At 46.8% G+C, this 22,561-nt stretch overlaps 9 non-coding genes and 1 pseudogene across 9 annotated transcripts; 5 read left to right on the top strand and 5 right to left on the bottom strand.

Annotated features, from left to right (window-relative positions):
• Nucleotides 1–1,892: 1,892 nt before the first annotated feature.
• On the bottom strand, nucleotides 1,893–2,011 carry LOC136646790 (5S ribosomal RNA). The gene has a single exon (XR_010794209.1). It is a non-coding gene; the product is annotated as a 5S ribosomal RNA (ribosomal RNA).
• A 376-nt stretch (nucleotides 2,012–2,387) lies between these two features.
• LOC136646950 (5S ribosomal RNA) lies at nucleotides 2,388–2,506 on the top strand. The gene has a single exon (XR_010794224.1). It is a non-coding gene; the product is annotated as a 5S ribosomal RNA (ribosomal RNA).
• Nucleotides 2,507–6,850: 4,344 nt separating this feature from the next.
• Nucleotides 6,851–6,969, bottom strand: LOC136646802 (5S ribosomal RNA). Its single transcript, XR_010794210.1, has one exon. It is a non-coding gene; the product is annotated as a 5S ribosomal RNA (ribosomal RNA).
• Nucleotides 6,970–7,349: 380 nt separating this feature from the next.
• Nucleotides 7,350–7,468, top strand: LOC136647116 (5S ribosomal RNA). The gene has a single exon (XR_010794271.1). It is a non-coding gene; the product is annotated as a 5S ribosomal RNA (ribosomal RNA).
• A 4,344-nt stretch (nucleotides 7,469–11,812) lies between these two features.
• On the bottom strand, nucleotides 11,813–11,931 carry LOC136646813 (5S ribosomal RNA). Its single transcript, XR_010794211.1, has one exon. It is a non-coding gene; the product is annotated as a 5S ribosomal RNA (ribosomal RNA).
• A 380-nt stretch (nucleotides 11,932–12,311) lies between these two features.
• Nucleotides 12,312–12,430, top strand: LOC136647232 (5S ribosomal RNA). Its single transcript, XR_010794272.1, has one exon. It is a non-coding gene; the product is annotated as a 5S ribosomal RNA (ribosomal RNA).
• Nucleotides 12,431–16,771: 4,341 nt separating this feature from the next.
• Nucleotides 16,772–16,890, bottom strand: LOC136646824 (5S ribosomal RNA). The gene has a single exon (XR_010794212.1). It is a non-coding gene; the product is annotated as a 5S ribosomal RNA (ribosomal RNA).
• Nucleotides 16,891–17,262: 372 nt separating this feature from the next.
• LOC136646159 (5S ribosomal RNA) lies at nucleotides 17,263–17,381 on the top strand. The gene has a single exon (XR_010794203.1). It is a non-coding gene; the product is annotated as a 5S ribosomal RNA (ribosomal RNA).
• Nucleotides 17,382–21,730: 4,349 nt separating this feature from the next.
• LOC136646837 (5S ribosomal RNA) lies at nucleotides 21,731–21,849 on the bottom strand. The gene has a single exon (XR_010794214.1). It is a non-coding gene; the product is annotated as a 5S ribosomal RNA (ribosomal RNA).
• Nucleotides 21,850–22,221: 372 nt separating this feature from the next.
• On the top strand, nucleotides 22,222–22,330 carry LOC136647039 (5S ribosomal RNA; annotated as a pseudogene).
• The last annotated feature ends 231 nt before the right edge of the window (nucleotides 22,331–22,561 follow it).

Consider the following 22,561-nt stretch of genomic DNA (forward strand, 5'->3'; position numbering starts at 1 on the left):
TGTTTCTCACACTCCTGCGTACTTTAAGATCTTCAACTATTACTGTTTCTTGAAGAGCTTTGTTTTTTAGTAAACAAAGCATCTTGTTCTTGCATTGGAGAGTTCAGTTTGTAACCTAGGACTTGCTTGTCCTCAGTGCACAGAAATTAGAATCATCTGATACCATACAGATTTTTTAGAAATGATTTGGAAAATATTTGAATCGCTTCTAAAATATTTTATTCATCATGTTAAAATAAAACATTCCATAATCAATTTTTTTTCTTTTTTATTCAATTTTTCAGAAAGAAAGAAAACAAAGAAGTCTTCAGGAAAAAAAAAAACTGTTTTTTCCCAAATTTTTCTGGTTTTTTCCCAGCCCTTCACATCTCTTGTCCCAGAGGCCCAACCAAGGACTTTGTGTCCTCCACCCCTTTCATGGATGACCCGGCTTGGCAGGGTGATCCAAAGACACTCATACAACCTCTCCAAAGAAAACCAGGACTTTAGGAGGAAGCACCACACAAGGGAAGCAAAACAGGAACCAAGGATAACACCAAGAGAGGGAGGCTAGCGGCCTCAAGAGCCCAAGAAAGATGGTCCTGGTGGCCTCAGGTTACCAAGGGTCTGAGGGGAGGAAGGGAGTGGATCTGGTGGGACTAACCCAAAACAGACTAGCGCCCTGGTCGGCCTCCCTGAGCACCAGCCCAGTTGACTAACACCCTTTGCTGTCAGCCAGCAGAAAGAAAAGGCCTTTCTCACCGCTCACTCTGCCGTTTTATGTGACGCGCTCTTGGAACTTCCACCTCTGCAGCCAATGAGATCTCAGGCTGCCTGCTGTATTTAGAGAACGGTCAGTAACAGTCATGCGGGGGTGGGGGGAGAGGAAGGAGAAATTCACTCCTTTAGCTAAGCACCCCCCTTACAAACTTTCACCATACAAATACATTAGCTTTACTAGCTTCATACATACTGTTTTACCTTTTCCCATCAGACACATATTTTCTACTGCCAGATTTTGGCTTCACTCCCTGCTTCCTCGACCGCAGGGCTTCCACCGGACGGGGCCAGACAACAGGCACAGGGCCTTTTCTGTGGCGTCCCCACGCTTGTGCAAAGCATTGGCCGCAGAGCCCCAGCAGATGCGGATGCGGTAATGAAAGACCTTTTCTTGTTCCTTCCTTCCTTGGCCGCAGAGTGGGAGGGCGGGCCCCAAAGAAACAAAAGCCTATAGCACCTGGCATTCCCAGGCGGTCTCCCATCCAAGTTCTACAACCATCTTTGATGATGGTTCTCCAGTACAGAAGAAGATGATGTAGCCTTATTTGTTTGTTTGTCTGTCTGTCTTAATTCTGCCCTATCTTTGCTCCCCAGATGGGGCCCAAAGCGGCTACCGATGTGAACATCAAACTTATTTATTTCTTTATTAAAAGAATTAAGACCCCTCCTCTCCAACCCCCTAAGGGCACTTTAGGAAGGCGGCTTACAATGACCACAACCAAAGACAAGAAAAACAATGATAGGTACAAGAAAGACCATTAAAAGCAAGCAATTAATCATTAATTCTCTTGCATAGCACCGTTGTGCTATTTCTCTGCCAGGGAACCAAGACAGTCCTTTGCCTTGTTTTGGATGGCTTGGAAAAAGCGAGGCGAGTCCCTCCAACGGTGCCCCTGGACGGTCAGCACCGCACCCCGGGAGATCTGCGCCTGGGCGGCAGCGGAGGTGACCTGAGGCTAGCACCGCCCCAAGCGGTCCGCAGTTTTCTTGCTGAGGGTATCCCTGAGCAGACGGACACCTGAGGAGAGAACGGGAAGAGGGAAAAGAAAGAAGAAGAGTGAAAAGGGGCTGACGCGCCCTGGAGGGAGAGGGAGAAGGCGGAGGCGTGGGAGGGAGGGCCCCCAAGAAGCAAAAGCCTACAGCACCCGGTATTCCCAGGCGGTCTCCCATCCAAGTACTAACCAGGCCTGACCCTGCTTAGCTTCCGAGATCAGACGAGATCGGGCGCGTTCAGGGTAGTATGGCCGTAGACGCTGAACGGCCTTGATGTGGCCGTGCCACTTCTGCCTTGAAGCAGGGCTCCCAGCCCACCCCGCCTGCCTTGCCCCGCGCGCACACACACCAGCACCTTTCCCACCCAGGCACCCGCTTCCACTGCTAGCTGACGCACACGCCGCTGCGCTGTCCCTGCCCCTCCCACCGCTCCCTGCAAAACGCTGCTACCCGCACCCTCCTCCTGGACGGCGTCCCGCAGCTCAGCGCCTTCTCCTGCGCCCAAACCCCTCTGCTGACAAACACCCCGACTGCGGGCCCTCCTGTGGCTTCCCACCGTGGCCACAACGCCTCGCACACCCCCCCCCCCCGGCCCCACGGCCTGCTTCAAGGCAGAAGCGGCAGCGCCATGCAGTGTCTACGGCCATACTACCCTGAATGCGCCCGATCTCGTCTGATCTCGGAAGCTAAGCAGGGTCAGGCCTGGTTAGTACTTGGATGGGAGACCGCCTGGGAATACCGGGTGCTGTAGGCTTTTGCTTCTTTTGCGCCCCCCCATGCGTCCATCCAATCACATCCATGCCCTCTCCTTGAAAGGCGCCTCTAGTAGTAGTATCTTTATTGTCATTGTGCTGCAGCACAACCAAATTTATGCGCCTTTGAGGTACAGGCATAAATATATACTACAATTCCAACAATCACACCCTACACACATTCTATACGACATGCATCATAATATAAAAGCAGTATAACAGACCATCATGCCCAGGAGCCTCAGTCAACGTAATTATGGCTGTGAGATAATAATGGGGAAAAACGCTACATTAGCACTTTTTTCCTTTTCCAGATTGAAAATCATTCTGTTACTTTAGGAACATAAAATATGACTATGGACAATTTGACTTGGCGTAAAATGATCACAATTAGCATATTAAAAATATAGTGCATCCAAACAATGATTACAAACAGAATTTGCTTTTTAATAATATTTATTTGTAATTGTAACAAATGGAAACAATCTCCTGAACTGTTTACTACTTTATGTGGTACAGACAAGGAAACCTCCACAAAACAATTTTTAAAATCCAGAAGTAACAATGAGTCATATTTCCTCTCCACAGTATTAAATAAAAATAAAACACCCATTCTCATAAAAAGAATTGAAGAGGGGGGAAGTGTATAGAAGGGAGTGGGACTAAGTGTCAATGAATGGGCATGAAATTTAAGCAGAATCATTTTCTGAGCTGTAATTATTTGAGCAGGGTAATTATCAGTATCGGTTTCAGTCTCTGCTTCTACAGCTACTCTGTTGTGTCTGTCATTTTCACAGTTATGGGCTTCTGAAAACTGAAGGTTTGCCCGGATTGAATCAAGCTTCTCTACCCTTTCACATGTCAGGTTATTTCTTGATTTAGTGTGAGTGTTTCCAGACATAGACCAGATTCTTTCACATGCTGCAGAAGATGGAGGAATCTGAAGAAGGCGAGAAGCAAGCGGAGTCAGAGGCTGTGTTGTGCAAAGACCTTGCCGCCATGTTGCAGGAGGAATATGTTTGGCAGAATCCCAGACTGCATTCCTGGACAAAATCCTTGAAGATGTTCTATATTCTGCAACATTTGAAAGTACCTTCAAGTCCTAAATGTGATGCTTGTTTTGTAATCCAGTCAAATGCAGTCACAGGGCTGTCAACACTTCTATTTCCGCCTTTGAATCTTGGATCCAGCAGATTTGCAGCAGCATGAATTGGATGGCAACAAAATTCTTCCCTTTTTAAAAATCAAATCTTTCACTTTACTTTCTTCTATAGTTGTAAGTGGAGATACACTGAGATTTTCAAAAACAGCTGTTTTATCTTGGTCAGTAAATAAGGAATTTCTGACAAAAGTGCACTATCCGATTCAGATGCAGTGATTGCTGCAGCAATTGGCTTTAGAATCTTCAGGGAATTTTGCAGCTGAACTCAGAAGACATCCTGATCAAGAACACTGTTTCTCACACTCCTGGTTACTTTTAAGATCTTCAACTATTACTGTTTCTTGAAGAGCTTCTTTGTTTTTTAGTAAACTTTCAAAGGAGATCACCACTCCAGCCCACCAAGTTTTACTACAGAGCTTCAGTGTCACTATTTTATTCTTTGCATTTTTTTCTACTTGCTTCTTCTTGAAAACTGCAGCTACTATATACGTACCTTTTACATGTTTTAGAACTTCTTTTGCTGGTCTATAGATCATTGGAAGGGTGTCCAGTTTCATCATATCATTAAGAAGCAAGTTGAGGCCATGAGATGCACATCCTATTGCAGTAATATGTGGATACCGATCCATTATGATCTTCCATGCTGCTTTCATATTGCTGGCATTGTCAGTCGGCAAAGCAAATATTTTACCACTCCCAATTTTCTGTAGGACTTCACATGTTTCACAGCTGATATACTCTGCAGTATGTCTGTTCTCTCCTGTTTCAATGCTTTTATCAAAAACTGGTTGAGGTGTTGTTAGTTGGCAACCTTCAGTCTCGAAAGACTATGGTATCGCGCTCTGAAAGGTGGTTCTGGAACAGTGTCTAGTGTGGCTGAAAAGGCCGATTCGGGAGTGACAATCCCTTCCACACTGGGAGCAAGTGCAGTCTGTCCCTGGCCTGTCTCCCTGGCTATGGACCTTCCTTCTTTGCCTCTTAGCCTCAGACTGTTGGCCAAGTGTCTCTTCAAACTGGGAAAGGCCATGTTGCACAGCCTGCCTCCAAGCGGGCCGCTCAGAGGCCAGGGTTTCCCACTTGTTGAGGTCCACTCCTAAGGCCTTCAGATCCCTCTTGCAGATGTCCTTGTATAGAGCCAAATTTATAATTCCTTCTCCTCTCACATTTGTCCATCTGTAAGTAGTGCAAGACACAGTGCTTCATTAATTTTTCCTTGCACAGATTTTTGCAGCTGTTCAGATTTTTCTGAGTTCAGAGAATTTTGCAGCTGAACTCAGAAGACATCCTGATCAAGAACAGTGTTTCTCACACTCCTGCGTACTTTAAGATCTTCAACTATTACTGTTTCTTGAAGAGCTTTGTTTTTTAGTAAACAAAGCATCTTGTTCTTGCATTGGAGAGTTCAGTTTGTAACCTAGGACTTGCTTGTCCTCAGTGCACAGAAATTAGAATCATCTGATACCATACAGATTTTTTAGAAATGATTTGGAAAATATTTGAATCGCTTCTAAAATATTTTATTCATCATGTTAAAATAAAACATTCCATAATCAATTTTTTTTCTTTTTTATTCAATTTTTCAGAAAGAAAGAAAACAAAGAAGTCTTCAGGAAAAAAAAAACTGTTTTTTCCCAAATTTTTCTGGTTTTTTCCCAGCCCTTCACATCTCTTGTCCCAGAGGCCCAACCAAGGACTTTGTGTCCTCCACCCCTTTCATGGATGACCCGGCTTGGCAGGGTGATCCAAAGACACTCATACACCCTCTCCAAAGAAAACCAGGACTTTAGGAGGAAGCACCACACAAGGGAAGCAAAACAGGAACCAAGGATAACACCAAGAGAGGGAGGCTAGCGGCCTCAAGAGCCCAAGAAAGATGGTCCTGGTGGCCTCAGGTTACCAAGGGTCTGAGGGGAGGAAGGGAGTGGATCTGGTGGGACTAACCCAAAACAGACTAGCGCCCTGGTCGGCCTCCCTGAGCACCAGCCCAGTTGACTAACACCCTTTGCTGTCAGCCAGCAGAAAGAAAAGGCCTTTCTCACCGCTCACTCTGCCGTTTTATGTGACGCGCTCTTGGAACTTCCACCTCTGCAGCCAATGAGATCTCAGGCTGCCTGCTGTATTTAGAGAACGGTCAGTAACAGTCATGCGGGGGTGGGGGGAGAGGAAGGAGAAATTCACTCCTTTAGCTAAGCACCCCCCTTACAAACTTTCACCATACAAATACATTAGCTTTACTAGCTTCATACATACTGTTTTACCTTTTCCCATCAGACACATATTTTCTACTGCCAGATTTTGGCTTCACTCCCTGCTTCCTCGACCGCAGGGCTTCCACCGGACGGGGCCAGACAACAGGCACAGGGCCTTTTCTGTGGCGTCCCCACGCTTGTGCAAAGCATTGGCCGCAGAGCCCCAGCAGATGTGGATGCGGTAATGAAAGACCTTTTCTTGTTCCTTCCTTCCTTGGCCGCAGAGTGGGAGGGCGGGCCCCAAAGAAACAAAAGCCTATAGCACCTGGCATTCCCAGGCGGTCTCCCATCCAAGTTCTACAACCATCTTTGATGATGGTTCTCCAGTACAGAAGAAGATGATGTAGCCTTATTTGTTTGTTTGTCTGTCTGTCTTAATTCTGCCCTATCTTTGCTCCCCAGATGGGGCCCAAAGCGGCTACCGATGTGAACATCAAACTTATTTATTTCTTTATTAAAAGAATTAAGACCCCTCCTCTCCAACCCCCTAAGGGCACTTTAGGAAGGCGGCTTACAATGACCACAACCAAAGACAAGAAAAACAATGATAGGTACAAGAAAGACCATTAAAAGCAAGCAATTAATCATTAATTCTCTTGCATAGCACCGTTGTGCTATTTCTCTGCCAGGGAACCAAGACAGTCCTTTGCCTTGTTTTGGATGGCTTGGAAAAAGCGAGGCGAGTCCCTCCAACGGTGCCCCTGGACGGTCAGCACCGCACCCCGGGAGATCTGCGCCTGGGCGGCAGCGGAGGTGACCTGAGGCTAGCACCGCCCCGAGCGGTCCGCAGTTTTCTTGCTGAGGGTATCCCTGAGCAGACGGACTCCTGAGGAGAGAACGGGAAGAGGGAAAAGAAAGAAGAAGAGTGAAAAGGGGCTGACGCGCCCTGGAGGGAGAAGGCGGAGGCGTGGGAGGGAGGGCCCCCAAGAAGCAAAAGCCTACAGCACCCGGTATTCCCAGGCGGTCTCCCATCCAAGTACTAACCAGGCCTGACCCTGCTTAGCTTCCGAGATCAGACGAGATCGGGCGCGTTCAGGGTAGTATGGCCGTAGACGCTGAACGGCCTTGATGTGGCCATGCCACTTCTGCCTTGAAGCAGGGCTCCCAGCCCACCCCGCCTGCCTTGCTCCGCGTGCACACACACACACACCAGCACCATTCCCACCCAGGCACCCGCTTCCACTGCTAGCTGACGCACACGCCGCTGCGCTGTCCCTGCCCCTCCCACCGCTCCCTGCAAAACGCTGCTACCCGCACCCTCCTCCTGGACGGCGTCCCACAGCTCAGCGCCTTCTCCTGCGCCCAAACCCCTCTGCTGACAAACACCCCGACTGCGGGCCCTCCTGTGGCTTCCCACCGTGGCCACAACGCCTCGCACACCCCCCCCCCGGCCCCACGGCCTGCTTCAAGGCAGAAGCGGCAGCGCCCTCCAGTGTCTACGGCCATACTACCCTGAATGCGCCCGATCTCGTCTGATCTCGGAAGCTAAGCAGGGTCAGGCCTGGTTAGTACTTGGATGGGAGACCGCCTGGGAATACCGGGTGCTGTAGGCTTTTGCTTCTTTTGCGCCCCCCCATGCGTCCATCCAATCACATCCATGCCCTCTCCTTGAAAGGCGCCTCTAGTAGTAGTATCTTTATTGTCATTGTGCTGCAGCACAACCAAATTTATGCGCCTTTGAGGTACAGGCATAAATATATACTACAATTCCAACAATCACACCCTACACACATTCTATACGACATGCATCATAATATAAAAGCAGTATAACAGACCATCATGCCCAGGAGCCTCAGTCAACGTAATTATGGCTGTGAGATAATAATGGGAAAAAACGCTACATTAGCACTTTTTTCCTTTTCCAGATTGAAAATCATTCTGTTACTTTAGGAACATAAAATATGACTATGGACAATTTGACTTGGCGTAAAATGATCACAATTAGCATATTAAAAATATAGTGCATCCAAACAATGATTACAAACAGAATTTGCTTTTTAATAATATTTATTTGTAATTGTAACAAATGGAAACAATCTCCTGAACTGTTTACTACTTTATGTGGTACAGACAAGGAAACCTCCACAAAACAATTTTTAAAATCCAGAAGTAACAATGAGTCATATTTCCTCTCCACAGTATTAAATAAAAATAAAACACCCATTCTCATAAAAAGAATTGAAGAGGGGGGAAGTGTATAGAAGGGAGTGGGACTAAGTGTCAATGAATGGGCATGAAATTTAAGCAGAATCATTTTCTGAGCTGTAATTATTTGAGCAGGGTAATTATCAGTATCGGTTTCAGTCTCTGCTTCTACAGCTACTCTGTTGTGTCTGTCATTTTCACAGTTATGGACTTCTGAAAACTGAAGGTTTGCCCGGATTGAATCAAGCTGCTCTACCCTTTCACATGTCAGGTTATTTCTTGATTTAGTGTGAGTGTTTCCAGACATAGACCAGATTCTTTCACATGCTGCAGAAGATGGAGGAATCTGAAGAAGGCGAGAAGCAAGCGGAGTCAGAGGCTGTGTTGTGCAAAGACCTTGCCGCCATGTTGCAGGAGGAATATGTTTGGCAGAATCCCAGACTGCATTCCTGGACAAAATCCTTGAAGATGTTCTATATTCTGCAACATTTGAAAGTACCTTCAAGTCCTAAATGTGATGCTTGTTTTGTAATCCAGTCAAATGCAGTCACAGGGCTGTCAACACTTCTATTTCCGCCTTTGAATCTTGGATCCAGCAGATTTGCAGCAGCATGAATTGGATGGCAACAAAATTCTTCCCTTTTTAAAAATCAAATCTTTCACTTTACTTTCTTCTATAGTTGTAAGTGGAGATACACTGAGATTTTCAAAAACAGCTGTTTTATCTTGGTCAGTAAATAAGGAATTTCTGACAAAAGTGCACTATCCGATTCAGATGCAGTGATTGCTGCAGCAATTGGCTTTAGAATCTTCAGGGAATTTTGCAGCTGAACTCAGAAGACATCCTGATCAAGAACACTGTTTCTCACACTCCTGGTTACTTTTAAGATCTTCAACTATTACTGTTTCTTGAAGAGCTTCTTTGTTTTTTAGTAAACTTTCAAAGGAGATCACCACTCCAGCCCACCAAGTTTTACTACAGAGCTTCAGTGTCACTATTTTATTCTTTGCATTTTTTTCTACTTGCTTCTTCTTGAAAACTGCAGCTACTATATACGTACCTTTTACATGTTTTAGAACTTCTTTTGCTGGTCTATAGATCATTGGAAGGGTGTCCAGTTTCATCATATCATTAAGAAGCAAGTTGAGGCCATGAGATGCACATCCTATTGCAGTAATATGTGGATACCGATCCATTATGATCTTCCATGCTGCTTTCATATTGCTGGCATTGTCAGTCGGCAAAGCAAATATTTTACCACTCCCAATTTTCTGTAGGACTTCACATGTTTCACAGCTGATATACTCTGCAGTATGTCTGTTCTCTCCTGTTTCAATGCTTTTATCAAAAACTGGTTGAGGTGTTGTTAGTTGGCAACCTTCAGTCTCGAAAGACTATGGTATCGCGCTCTGAAAGGTGGTTCTGGAACAGTGTCTAGTGTGGCTGAAAAGGCCGATTCGGGAGTGACAATCCCTTCCACACTGGGAGCAAGTGCAGTCTGTCCCTGGCCTGTCTCCCTGGCTATGGACCTTCCTTCTTTGCCTCTTAGCCTCAGACTGTTGGCCAAGTGTCTCTTCAAACTGGGAAAGGCCATGTTGCACAGCCTGCCTCCAAGCGGGCCGCTCAGAGGCCAGGGTTTCCCACTTGTTGAGGTCCACTCCTAAGGCCTTCAGATCCCTCTTGCAGATGTCCTTGTATAGAGCCAAATTTATAATTCCTTCTCCTCTCACATTTGTCCATCTGTAAGTAGTGCAAGACACAGTGCTTCATTAATTTTTCCTTGCACAGATTTTTGCAGCTGTTCAGATTTTTCTGAGTTCAGAGAATTTTGCAGCTGAACTCAGAAGACATCCTGATCAAGAACAGTGTTTCTCACACTCCTGCGTACTTTAAGATCTTCAACTATTACTGTTTCTTGAAGAGCTTTGTTTTTTAGTAAACAAAGCATCTTGTTCTTGCATTGGAGAGTTCAGTTTGTAACCTAGGACTTGCTTGTCCTCAGTGCACAGAAATTAGAATCATCTGATACCATACAGATTTTTTAGAAATGATTTGGAAAATATTTGAATCGCTTCTAAAATATTTTATTCATCATGTTAAAATAAAACATTCCATAATCAATTTTTTTTCTTTTTTATTCAATTTTTCAGAAAGAAAGAAAACAAAGAAGTCTTCAGGAAAAAAAAAACTGTTTTTTCCCAAATTTTTCTGGTTTTTTCCCAGCCCTTCACATCTCTTGTCCCAGAGGCCCAACCAAGGACTTTGTGTCCTCCACCCCTTTCATGGATGACCCGGCTTGGCAGGGTGATCCAAAGACACTCATACAACCTCTCCAAAGAAAACCAGGACTTTAGGAGGAAGCACCACACAAGGGAAGCAAAACAGGAACCAAGGATAACACCAAGAGAGGGAGGCTAGCGGCCTCAAGAGCCCAAGAAAGATGGTCCTGGTGGCCTCAGGTTACCAAGGGTCTGAGGGGAGGAAGGGAGTGGATCTGGTGGGACTAACCCAAAACAGACTAGCGCCCTGGTCGGCCTCCCTGAGCACCAGCCCAGTTGACTAACACCCTTTGCTGTCAGCCAGCAGAAAGAAAAGGCCTTTCTCACCGCTCACTCTGCCGTTTTATGTGACGCGCTCTTGGAACTTCCACCTCTGCAGCCAATGAGATCTCAGGCTGCCTGCTGTATTTAGAGAACGGTCAGTAACAGTCATGCGGGGGTGGGGGGAGAGGAAGGAGAAATTCACTCCTTTAGCTAAGCACCCCCCTTACAAACTTTCACCATACAAATACATTAGCTTTACTAGCTTCATACATACTGTTTTACCTTTTCCCATCAGACACATATTTTCTACTGCCAGATTTTGGCTTCACTCCCTGCTTCCTCGACCGCAGGGCTTCCACCGGACGGGGCCAGACAACAGGCACAGGGCCTTTTCTGTGGCGTCCCCACGCTTGTGCAAAGCATTGGCCGCAGAGCCCCAGCAGATGTGGATGCGGTAATGAAAGACCTTTTCTTGTTCCTTCCTTCCTTGGCCGCAGAGTGGGAGGGCGGGCCCCAAAGAAACAAAAGCCTATAGCACCTGGCATTCCCAGGCGGTCTCCCATCCAAGTTCTACAACCATCTTTGATGATGGTTCTCCAGTACAGAAGAAGATGATGTAGCCTTATTTGTTTGTTTGTCTGTCTGTCTTAATTCTGCCCTATCTTTGCTCCCCAGATGGGGCCCAAAGCGGCTACCGATGTGAACATCAAACTTATTTATTTCTTTATTAAAAGAATTAAGACCCCTCCTCTCCAACCCCCTAAGGGCACTTTAGGAAGGCGGCTTACAATGACCACAACCAAAGACAAGAAAAACAATGATAGGTACAAGAAAGACCATTAAAAGCAAGCAATTAATCATTAATTCTCTTGCATAGCACCGTTGTGCTATTTCTCTGCCAGGGAACCAAGACAGTCCTTTGCCTTGTTTTGGATGGCTTGGAAAAAGCGAGGCGAGTCCCTCCAACGGTGCCCCTGGACGGTCAGCACCGCACCCCGGGAGATCTGCGCCTGGGCGGCAGCGGAGGTGACCTGAGGCTAGCACCGCCCCGAGCGGTCCGCAGTTTTCTTGCTGAGGGTATCCCTGAGCAGACGGACTCCTGAGGAGAGAACGGGAAGAGGGAAAAGAAAGAAGAAGAGTGAAAAGGGGCTGACGCGCCCTGGAGGGAGAAGGCGGAGGCGTGGGAGGGAGGGCCCCCAAGAAGCAAAAGCCTACAGCACCCGGTATTCCCAGGCGGTCTCCCATCCAAGTACTAACCAGGCCTGACCCTGCTTAGCTTCCGAGATCAGACGAGATCGGGCGCGTTCAGGGTAGTATGGCCGTAGACGCTGAACGGCCTTGATGTGGCCATGCCACTTCTGCCTTGAAGCAGGGCTCCCAGCCCACCCCGCCTGCCTTGCTCCGCGTGCACACACACACACACCAGCACCATTCCCACCCAGGCACCCGCTTCCACTGCTAGCTGACGCACACGCCGCTGCGCTGTCCCTGCCCCTCCCACCGCTCCCTGCAAAACGCTGCTACCCGCACCCTCCTCCTGGACGGCGTCCCACAGCTCAGCGCCTTCTCCTGCGCCCAAACCCCTCTGCTGACAAACACCCCGACTGCGGGCCCTCCTGTGGCTTCCCACCGTGGCCACAACGCCTCGCACACCCCCCCCCCGGCCCCACGGCCTGCTTCAAGGCAGAAGCGGCAGCGCCCTCCAGTGTCTACGGCCATACTACCCTGAATGCGCCCGATCTCGTCTGATCTCGGAAGCTAAGCAGGGTCAGGCCTGGTTAGTACTTGGATGGGAGACCGCCTGGGAATACCGGGTGCTGTAGGCTTTTGCTTCTTTTGCGCCCCCCCATGCGTCCATCCAATCACATCCATGCCCTCTCCTTGAAAGGCGCCTCTAGTAGTAGTATCTTTATTGTCATTGTGCTGCAGCACAACCAAATTTATGCGCCTTTGAGGTACAGGCATAAATATATACTACAATTCCAACAATCACACCCTACACACATTCTATACGACATGCATCATAATATAAAAGCAGTATAACAGACCATCATGCCCAGGAGCCTCAGTCAACGTAATTATGGCTGTGAGATAATAATGGGAAAAAACGCTACATTAGCACTTTTTTCCTTTTCCAGATTGAAAATCATTCTGTTACTTTAGGAACATAAAATATGACTATGGACAATTTGACTTGGCGTAAAATGATCACAATTAGCATATTAAAAATATAGTGCATCCAAACAATGATTACAAACAGAATTTGCTTTTTAATAATATTTATTTGTAATTGTAACAAATGGAAACAATCTCCTGAACTGTTTACTACTTTATGTGGTACAGACAAGGAAACCTCCACAAAACAATTTTTAAAATCCAGAAGTAACAATGAGTCATATTTCCTCTCCACAGTATTAAATAAAAATAAAACACCCATTCTCATAAAAAGAATTGAAGAGGGGGGAAGTGTATAGAAGGGAGTGGGACTAAGTGTCAATGAATGGGCATGAAATTTAAGCAGAATCATTTTCTGAGCTGTAATTATTTGAGCAGGGTAATTATCAGTATCGGTTTCAGTCTCTGCTTCTACAGCTACTCTGTTGTGTCTGTCATTTTCACAGTTATGGACTTCTGAAAACTGAAGGTTTGCCCGGATTGAATCAAGCTGCTCTACCCTTTCACATGTCAGGTTATTTCTTGATTTAGTGTGAGTGTTTCCAGACATAGACCAGATTCTTTCACATGCTGCAGAAGATGGAGGAATCTGAAGAAGGCGAGAAGCAAGCGGAGTCAGAGGCTGTGTTGTGCAAAGACCTTGCCGCCATGTTGCAGGAGGAATATGTTTGGCAGAATCCCAGACTGCATTCCTGGACAAAATCCTTGAAGATGTTCTATATTCTGCAACATTTGAAAGTACCTTCAAGTCCTAAATGTGATGCTTGTTTTGTAATCCAGTCAAATGCAGTCACAGGGCTGTCAACACTTCTATTTCCGCCTTTGAATCTTGGATCCAGCAGATTTGCAGCAGCATGAATTGGATGGCAACAAAATTCTTCCCTTTTTAAAAATCAAATCTTTCACTTTACTTTCTTCTATAGTTGTAAGTGGAGATACACTGAGATTTTCAAAAACAGCTGTTTTATCTTGGTCAGTAAATAAGGAATTTCTGACAAAAGTGCACTATCCGATTCAGATGCAGTGATTGCTGCAGCAATTGGCTTTAGAATCTTCAGGGAATTTTGCAGCTGAACTCAGAAGACATCCTGATCAAGAACACTGTTTCTCACACTCCTGGTTACTTTTAAGATCTTCAACTATTACTGTTTCTTGAAGAGCTTCTTTGTTTTTTAGTAAACTTTCAAAGGAGATCACCACTCCAGCCCACCAAGTTTTACTACAGAGCTTCAGTGTCACTATTTTATTCTTTGCATTTTTTTCTACTTGCTTCTTCTTGAAAACTGCAGCTACTATATACGTACCTTTTACATGTTTTAGAACTTCTTTTGCTGGTCTATAGATCATTGGAAGGGTGTCCAGTTTCATCATATCATTAAGAAGCAAGTTGAGGCCATGAGATGCACATCCTATTGCAGTAATATGTGGATACCGATCCATTATGATCTTCCATGCTGCTTTCATATTGCTGGCATTGTCAGTCGGCAAAGCAAATATTTTACCACTCCCAATTTTCTGTAGGACTTCACATGTTTCACAGCTGATATACTCTGCAGTATGTCTGTTCTCTCCTGTTTCAATGCTTTTATCAAAAACTGGTTGAGGTGTTGTTAGTTGGCAACCTTCAGTCTCGAAAGACTATGGTATCGCGCTCTGAAAGGTGGTTCTGGAACAGTGTCTAGTGTGGCTGAAAAGGCCGATTCGGGAGTGACAATCCCTTCCACACTGGGAGCAAGTGCAGTCTGTCCCTGGCCTGTCTCCCTGGCTATGGACCTTCCTTCTTTGCCTCTTAGCCTCAGACTGTTGGCCAAGTGTCTCTTCAAACTGGGAAAGGCCATGTTGCACAGCCTGCCTCCAAGCGGGCCGCTCAGAGGCCAGGGTTTCCCACTTGTTGAGGTCCACTCCTAAGGCCTTCAGATCCCTCTTGCAGATGTCCTTGTATAGAGCCAAATTTATAATTCCTTCTCCTCTCACATTTGTCCATCTGTAAGTAGTGCAAGACACAGTGCTTCATTAATTTTTCCTTGCACAGATTTTTGCAGCTGTTCAGATTTTTCTGAGTTCAGAGAATTTTGCAGCTGAACTCAGAAGACATCCTGATCAAGAACAGTGTTTCTCACACTCCTGCGTACTTTAAGATCTTCAACTATTACTGTTTCTTGAAGAGCTTTGTTTTTTAGTAAACAAAGCATCTTGTTCTTGCATTGGAGAGTTCAGTTTGTAACCTAGGACTTGCTTGTCCTCAGTGCACAGAAATTAGAATCATCTGATACCATACAGATTTTTTAGAAATGATTTGGAAAATATTTGAATCGCTTCTAAAATATTTTATTCATCATGTTAAAATAAAACATTCCATAATCAATTTTTTTTCTTTTTTATTCAATTTTTCAGAAAGAAAGAAAACAAAGAAGTCTTCAGGAAAAAAAAAACTGTTTTTTCCCAAATTTTTCTGGTTTTTTCCCAGCCCTTCACATCTCTTGTCCCAGAGGCCCAACCAAGGACTTTGTGTCCTCCACCCCTTTCATGGATGACCCGGCTTGGCAGGGTGATCCAAAGACACTCATACACCCTCTCCAAAGAAAACCAGGACTTTAGGAGGAAGCACCACACAAGGGAAGCAAAACAGGAACCAAGGATAACACCAAGAGAGGGAGGCTAGCGGCCTCAAGAGCCCAAGAAAGATGGTCCTGGTGGCCTCAGGTTACCAAGGGTCTGAGGGGAGGAAGGGAGTGGATCTGGTGGGACTAACCCAAAACAGACTAGCGCCCTGGTCGGCCTCCCTGAGCACCAGCCCAGTTGACTAACACTCTTTGCTGTCAGCCAGCAGAAAGAAAAGGCCTTTCTCACCACTCACTCTGCCGTTTTATGTGACGCGCTCTTGGAACTTCCACCTCTGCAGCCAATGAGATCTCAGGCTGCCTGCTGTATTTAGAGAACGGTCAGTAACAGTCATGCGGGGGGGGGAGAGGAAGGAGAAATTCACTCCTTTAGCTAAGCACCCCCCTTACAAACTTTCACCATACAAATACATTGGCTTTACTAGCTTCATACATACTGTTTTACCTTTTCCCATCAGACACATATTTTCTACTGCCAGATTTTGGCTTCACTCCCTGCTTCCTCGACCGCAGGGCTTCCACCGGACGGGGCCAGACAACAGGCACAGGGCCTTTTCTGTGGCGTCCCCACGCTTGTGCAAAGCATTGGCCGCAGAGCCCCAGCAGATGTGGATGCGGTAATGAAAGACCTTTTCTTGTTCCTTCCTTCCTTGGCCGCAGAGTGGGAGGGCGGGCCCCAAAGAAACAAAAGCCTATAGCACCTGGCATTCCCAGGCGGTCTCCCATCCAAGTTCTACAACCATCTTTGATGATGGTTCTCCAGTACAGAAGAAGATGATGTAGCCTTATTTGTTTGTTTGTCTGTCTGTCTTAATTCTGCCCTATCTTTGCTCCCCAGATGGGGCCCAAAGCGGCTACCGATGTGAACATCAAACTTATTTATTTCTTTATTAAAAGAATTAAGACCCCTCCTCTCCAACCCCCTAAGGGCACTTTAGGAAGGCGGCTTACAATGACCACAACCAAAGACAAGAAAAACAATGATAGGTACAAGAAAGACCATTAAAAGCAAGCAATTAATCATTAATTCTCTTGCATAGCACCGTTGTGCTATTTCTCTGCCAGGGAACCAAGACAGTCCTTTGCCTTGTTTTGGATGGCTTGGAAAAAGCGAGGCGAGTCCCTCCAACGGTGACCCTGGACGGTCAGCACCGCACCCCGGGAGATCTGCGCCTGGGCGGCAGCGGAGGTGACCTGAGGCTAGCACCGCCCCGAGCGGTCCGCAGTTTTCTTGCTGAGGGTATCCCTGAGCAGACGGACACCTGAGGAGAGAACGGGAAGAGGGAAAAGAAAGAAGAAGAGTGAAAAGGGGCTGACGCGCCCTGGAGGGAGAAGGCGGAGGCGTGGGAGGGAGGGCCCCCAAGAAGCAAAAGCCTACAGCACCCGGTATTCCCAGGCGGTCTCCCATCCAAGTACTAACCAGGCCTGACCCTGCTTAGCTTCCGAGATCAGACGAGATCGGGCGCGTTCAGGGTAGTATGGCCGTAGACGCTGAACGGCCTTGATGTGGCCGTGCCACTTCTGCCTTGAAGCAGGGCTCCCAGCCCACCCCGCCTGCCTTGCCCCGCGCGCACACACACCAGCACCTTTCCCACCCAGGCACCCGCTTCCACTGCTAGCTGACGCACACGCCGCTGCGCTGTCCCTGCCCCTCCCACCGCTCCCTGCAAAACGCTGCTACCCGCACCCTCCTCCTGGACGGCGTCCCGCAGCTCAGCGCCTTCTCCTGCGCCCAAACCCCTCTGCTGACAAACACCCCGACTGCGGGCCCTCCTGTGGCTTCCCACCGTGGCCACAACGCCTCGCACACCCCCCCTGGCCCCACGGCCTGCTTCAAGGCAGAAGCGGCAGCGCCCTCCAGTGTCTACGGCCATACTACCCTGAATGCGCCCGATCTCGTCTGATCTCGGAAGCTAAGCAGGGTCAGGCCTGGTTAGTACTTGGATGGGAGACCGCCTGGGAATACCGGGTGCTGTAGGCTTTTGCTTCTTTTGCGCCCCCCCATGCGTCCATCCAATCACATCCATGCCCTCTCCTTGAAAGGCGCCTCTAGTAGTAGTATCTTTATTGTCATTGTGCTGCAGCACAACCAAATTTATGCGCCTTTGAGGTACAGGCATAAATATATACTACAATTCCAACAATCACACCCTACACACATTCTATACGACATGCATCATAATATAAAAGCAGTATAACAGACCATCATGCCCAGGAGCCTCAGTCAACGTAATTATGGCTGTGAGATAATAATGGGAAAAAACGCTACATTAGCACTTTTTTCCTTTTCCAGATTGAAAATCATTCTGTTACTTTAGGAACATAAAATATGACTATGGACAATTTGACTTGGCGTAAAATGATCACAATTAGCATATTAAAAATATAGTGCATCCAAACAATGATTACAAACAGAATTTGCTTTTTAATAATATTTATTTGTAATTGTAACAAATGGAAACAATCTCCTGAACTGTTTACTACTTTATGTGGTACAGACAAGGAAACCTCCACAAAACAATTTTTAAAATCCAGAAGTAACAATGAGTCATATTTCCTCTCCACAGTATTAAATAAAAATAAAACACCCATTCTCATAAAAAGAATTGAAGAGGGGGGAAGTGTATAGAAGGGAGTGGGACTAAGTGTCAATGAATGGGCATGAAATTTAAGCAGAATCATTTTCTGAGCTGTAATTATTTGAGCAGGGTAATTATCAGTATCGGTTTCAGTCTCTGCTTCTACAGCTACTCTGTTGTGTCTGTCATTTTCACAGTTATGGACTTCTGAAAACTGAAGGTTTGCCCGGATTGAATCAAGCTGCTCTACCCTTTCACATGTCAGGTTATTTCTTGATTTAGTGTGAGTGTTTCCAGACATAGACCAGATTCTTTCACATGCTGCAGAAGATGGAGGAATCTGAAGAAGGCGAGAAGCAAGCGGAGTCAGAGGCTGTGTTGTGCAAAGACCTTGCCGCCATGTTGCAGGAGGAATATGTTTGGCAGAATCCCAGACTGCATTCCTGGACAAAATCCTTGAAGATGTTCTATATTCTGCAACATTTGAAAGTACCTTCAAGTCCTAAATGTGATGCTTGTTTTGTAATCCAGTCAAATGCAGTCACAGGGCTGTCAACACTTCTATTTCCGCCTTTGAATCTTGGATCCAGCAGATTTGCAGCAGCATGAATTGGATGGCAACAAAATTCTTCCCTTTTTAAAAATCAAATCTTTCACTTTACTTTCTTCTATAGTTGTAAGTGGAGATACACTGAGATTTTCAAAACAGCTGTTTTATCTTGGTCAGTAAATAAGGAATTTCTGACAAAAGTGCACTATCCGATTCAGATGCAGTGATTGCTGCAGCAATTGGCTTTAGAATCTTCAGGGAATTTTGCAGCTGAACTCAGAAGACATCCTGATCAAGAACACTGTTTCTCACACTCCTGGTTACTTTTAAGATCTTCAACTATTACTGTTTCTTGAAGAGCTTCTTTGTTTTTTAGTAAACTTTCAAAGGAGATCACCACTCCAGCCCACCAAGTTTTACTACAGAGCTTCAGTGTCACTATTTTATTCTTTGCATTTTTTTCTACTTGCTTCTTCTTGAAAACTGCAGCTACTATATACGTACCTTTTACATGTTTTAGAACTTCTTTTGCTGGTCTATAGATCATTGGAAGGGTGTCCAGTTTCATCATATCATTAAGAAGCAAGTTGAGGCCATGAGATGCACATCCTATTGCAGTAATATGTGGATACCGATCCATTATGATCTTCCATGCTGCTTTCATATTGCTGGCATTGTCAGTCGGCAAAGCAAATATTTTACCACTCCCAATTTTCTGTAGGACTTCACATGTTTCACAGCTGATATACTCTGCAGTATGTCTGTTCTCTCCTGTTTCAATGCTTTTATCAAAAACTGGTTGAGGTGTTGTTAGTTGGCAACCTTCAGTCTCGAAAGACTATGGTATCGCGCTCTGAAAGGTGGTTCTGGAACAGTGTCTAGTGTGGCTGAAAAGGCCGATTCGGGAGTGACAATCCCTTCCACACTGGGAGCAAGTGCAGTCTGTCCCTGGCCTGTCTCCCTGGCTATGGACCTTCCTTCTTTGCCTCTTAGCCTCAGACTGTTGGCCAAGTGTCTCTTCAAACTGGGAAAGGCCATGTTGCACAGCCTGCCTCCAAGCGGGCCGCTCAGAGGCCAGGGTTTCCCACTTGTTGAGGTCCACTCCTAAGGCCTTCAGATCCCTCTTGCAGATGTCCTTGTATAGAGCCAAATTTATAATTCCTTCTCCTCTCACATTTGTCCATCTGTAAGTAGTGCAAGACACAGTGCTTCATTAATTTTTCCTTGCACAGATTTTTGCAGCTGTTCAGATTTTTCTGAGTTCAGAGAATTTTGCAGCTGAACTCAGAAGACATCCTGATCAAGAACAGTGTTTCTCACACTCCTGCGTACTTTAAGATCTTCAACTATTACTGTTTCTTGAAGAGCTTTGTTTTTTAGTAAACAAAGCATCTTGTTCTTGCATTGGAGAGTTCAGTTTGTAACCTAGGACTTGCTTGTCCTCAGTGCACAGAAATTAGAATCATCTGATACCATACAGATTTTTTAGAAATGATTTGGAAAATATTTGAATCGCTTCTAAAATATTTTATTCATCATGTTAAAATAAAACATTCCATAATCAATTTTTTTTCTTTTTTATTCAATTTTTCAGAAAGAAAGAAAACAAAGAAGTCTTCAGGAAAAAAAAAACTGTTTTTTCCCAAATTTTTCTGGTTTTTTCCCAGCCCTTCACATCTCTTGTCCCAGAGGCCCAACCAAGGACTTTGTGTCCTCCACCCCTTTCATGGATGACCCGGCTTGGCAGGGTGATCCAAAGACACTCATACACCCTCTCCAAAGAAAACCAGGACTTTAGGAGGAAGCACCACACAAGGGAAGCAAAACAGGAACCAAGGATAACACCAAGAGAGGGAGGCTAGCGGCCTCAAGAGCCCAAGAAAGATGGTCCTGGTGGCCTCAGGTTACCAAGGGTCTGAGGGGAGGAAGGGAGTGGATCTGGTGGGACTAACCCAAAACAGACTAGCGCCCTGGTCGGCCTCCCTGAGCACCAGCCCAGTTGACTAACACTCTTTGCTGTCAGCCAGCAGAAAGAAAAGGCCTTTCTCACCACTCACTCTGCCGTTTTATGTGACGCGCTCTTGGAACTTCCACCTCTGCAGCCAATGAGATCTCAGGCTGCCTGCTGTATTTAGAGAACGGTCAGTAACAGTCATGCGGGGGGGGGAGAGGAAGGAGAAATTCACTCCTTTAGCTAAGCACCCCCCCTTACAAACTTTCACCATACAAATACATTGGCTTTACTAGCTTCATACATACTGTTTTACCTTTTCCCATCAGACACATATTTTCTCTACTGCCAGATTTTGGCTTCACTCCCTGCTTCCTCGACCGCAGGGCTTCCACCGGACGGGGCCAGACAACAGGCACAGGGCCTTTTCTGTGGCGTCCCCACGCTTGTGCAAAGCATTGGCCGCAGAGCCCCAGCAGATGTGGATGCGGTAATGAAAGACCTTTTCTTGTTCCTTCCTTCCTTGGCCGCAGAGTGGGAGGGCGGGCCCCAAAGAAACAAAAGCCTATAGCACCTGGCATTCCCAGGCGGTCTCCCATCCAAGTTCTACAACCATCTTTGATGATGGTTCTCCAGTACAGAAGAAGATGATGTAGCCTTATTTGTTTGTTTGTCTGTCTGTCTTAATTCTGCCCTATCTTTGCTCCCCAGATGGGGCCCAAAGCGGCTACCGATGTGAACATCAAACTTATTTATTTCTTTATTAAAAGAATTAAGACCCCTCCTCTCCAACCCCCTAAGGGCACTTTAGGAAGGCGGCTTACAATGACCACAACCAAAGACAAGAAAAACAATGATAGGTACAAGAAAGACCATTAAAAGCAAGCAATTAATCATTAATTCTCTTGCATAGCACCGTTGTGCTATTTCTCTGCCAGGGAACCAAGACAGTCCTTTGCCTTGTTTTGGATGGCTTGGAAAAAGCGAGGCGAGTCCCTCCAACGGTGCCCCTGGACGGTCAGCACCGCACCCCGGGAGATCTGCGCCTGGGCGGCAGCGGAGGTGACCTGAGGCTAGCACCGCCCCGAGCGGTCCGCAGTTTTCTTGCTGAGGGTATCCCTGAGCAGACGGACACCTGAGGAGAGAACGGGAAGAGGGAAAAGAAAGAAGAAGAGTGAAAAGGGGCTGACGCGCCCTGGAGGGAGAGGGAGAAGGCGGAGGCGTGGGAGGGAGGGCCCCCAAGAAGCAAAAGCCTACAGCACCCGGTATTCCCAGGCGGTCTCCCATCCAAGTACTAACCAGGCCTGACCCTGCTTAGCTTCCGAGATCAGACGAGATCGGGCGCGTTCAGGGTAGTATGGCCGTAGACGCTGAACGGCCTTGATGTGGCCGTGCCACTTCTGCCTTGAAGCAGGGCTCCCAGCCCACCCCGCCTGCCTTGCCCCGCGCGCACACACACCAGCACCTTTCCCACCCAGGCACCCGCTTCCACTGCTAGCTGACGCACACGCCGCTGCGCTGTCCCTGCCCCTCCCACCGCTCCCTGCAAAACGCTGCTACCCGCACCCTCCTCCTGGACGGCGTCCCGCAGCTCAGCGCCTTCTCCTGCGCCCAAACCCCTCTGCTGACAAACACCCCGACTGCGGGCCCTCCTGTGGCTTCCCACCGTGGCCACAACGCCTCGCACACCCCCCCTGGCCCCACGGCCTGCTTCAAGGCAGAAGCGGCAGCGCCCTCCAGTGTCTACGGCCATACTACCCTGAATGCGCCTGATCTCGGAAGCTAAGCAGGGTCAGGCCTGGTTAGTACTTGGATGGGAGACCGCCTGGGAATACCGGGTGCTGTAGGCTTTTGCTTCTTTTGCGCCCCCCCCATGCGTCCATCCAATCACATCCATGCCCTCTCCTTGAAAGGCGCCTCTAGTAGTAGTATCTTTATTGTCATTGTGCTGCAGCACAACCAAATTTATGCGCCTTTGAGGTACAGGCATAAATATATACTACAATTCCAACAATCACACCCTACACACATTCTATACGACATGCATCATAATATAAAAGCAGTATAACAGACCATCATGA

Source organism: Tiliqua scincoides, chromosome 3 (genome assembly GCF_035046505.1).
Source record: "Tiliqua scincoides isolate rTilSci1 chromosome 3, rTilSci1.hap2, whole genome shotgun sequence".
In the NCBI taxonomy this organism is placed as follows: Eukaryota; Metazoa; Chordata; class Lepidosauria; order Squamata; family Scincidae; genus Tiliqua; species Tiliqua scincoides.